Genomic DNA, 2,027 nt, shown 5'->3' with positions numbered 1-2,027 from the left:
CACCGAGGTTGACTTTGCCTTTCATCCTTTCGGGATCGATAAATTAAGTACCAGTTGCGTACTGGAGTCGATCTAATTGACTGGTCCCCTCCCCAAAAATTTCGGGCCTTGTACCTAGAGTAGAAATGAATATTAGATTAGCTTTGCCGTCATTAATGATGAAGTTATTGTTGGAAGCGTAACCCGATGGAAGTCGAGAGAATGAAGAAGTAAATGAAAATGGCAAAATAATAAGAAGCACCGCCTTGAAGGGTCTTAGTTGAACAAATCGATCCCAGGACTTGTTTCTTAAGCCTGGCACTTATTTTATCGGTAACTTTTGCCGAACCGCTAGTTTACGAGGACGTAAACACACTAACCCCGGTTGTCAGGCGGTGATGGTGGGGAAGGGTTAGATGATGATCAACGTGTACTGCTCTGGCTGGGCCTTCTCCGTCGCCTCGATGTGATGCTGGTTTCCCTTCATAAACATCAGTCTCCCAAAGTTACCATCTGACAGGGTGGCTCTCTTGGCTCTCAAAATATCTTTGCCTATAGAGAATAGGTGATCAACTGCAGCACTAGATGGGATGGCGGTGTTATACTTGGTGAACAGGTCGATCAAGACCTGCTCACCCAGAAAGGCAACTTCAGTCAGGACCTCTTTCGAGACGTCCTCCAGCTAGGCCTTCTCCAAGTTATGCACCTCGGATTTCAGTGACCTGTGGTTCCTGCTCTCCCGAAGCCGAGTGATGTTGCTGAAGAAATCATCTTCCTCATTCTCATTGCTGGTGGTGCGGCTGCCCTCCTCATTGGTCTCCATTAGCGCTATCTCTACGACGGTCTCCATGGCGTTCGTTACTCTGCTGACCTGACTGTTATTATACTGCTCCAGCCTGAACAGACGAAACTTGGAGTGGAAAGCAGCGGCCAGCTGGTACTTCAGGTTTTCTAGGAAGAGCCCAAACCTTTTCGTGATGCCTTCCAGTATCGCGTCTACTAGAGGACTGCAGTACAAGAGGTGTCTTAACTTGGCTTCCTTCAACTTCATGACGGTAGCCGCTTCAGTTGGCAGAAGGCTCCCCAGATAGGCCTGGTCCTCCCCTTAGATTTTATCCAAGGCCTTGGCAACATTAGACATCACCTCGATGTACTCCGTCGGGAAGCCGACATCAGAATAAGTGAACGTCTGCAGCTTCAGCTGTGTCATATCCCTGTGGACAGCTGCATTATTCTTCTCCAGTAGGTTGTTGAGGACAACAATAGAGACATAGGTAGAGTTCCATCCGGTACTATAAGGGACCACCAACCTTCTCTTCAAACGCGTCCAGAATGCTGTCTGCCACCACTGTGGTGCGGTTCTGAAGATTCCACAGCCGCTGGGCCTTGGACATGGTCTTCCTGTAAGCCCGACTTGAACGAAGCGCTGTCAAGAGCTTTGTCGACGACCACGCTGGCTACCAAGCTGAAGGTATGGGGTGCGCATTTCATCTGCCCTGGCAGGTTTAGGCCCAGGCCGCTAGACTCGTCAAGGATGGCATAAACAGAAATGTAGTCAACTTCGTCCACATCCCCAACCTCAGGATCCACGTCCAGGTTCACAACTTCGATGCCCTCCACGTTCAGATCGGCAGCAGCCTCAGAAATGTCTGGCAAGAGTTCAACTTCGGTACCAAACTGCATAAATTCCTTAACAAAGCTTTTGCCGTTGTCCGTCGTGGTCCTGGTCACCTTGTCTTACAGAGGGAACTTGTAATTGGAGTCTACCATGGCCTGGGAGAAAACACCAAAAGTGTGATGTCCTCTGAGCCGAGAGCAGGCCAGGATGGCGTGTTGTCTCGTACGGGTTTGGGGGTCCAGCCAGTGTGCCATCATCCTCAGGTAGGACCTGTTGTGGGCCGATCAACAGTCAGCGGGGGTTACCATCCAGAGGACATCCTCGAGCAATCTGTAATTAAAAAATGTTAAATTGTAAAGAGACGTAAGTTGTAAAGTTAAAAACTTAAAAGTAAATATATATATATATATATATATATATATATATATAT

This window comes from Octopus bimaculoides, chromosome 20 (assembly GCF_001194135.2).
Source record: "Octopus bimaculoides isolate UCB-OBI-ISO-001 chromosome 20, ASM119413v2, whole genome shotgun sequence".
NCBI classification, from domain to species: Eukaryota; Metazoa; Mollusca; class Cephalopoda; order Octopoda; family Octopodidae; genus Octopus; species Octopus bimaculoides.
Note: the sequence above shows the minus strand (reverse complement) of the source record.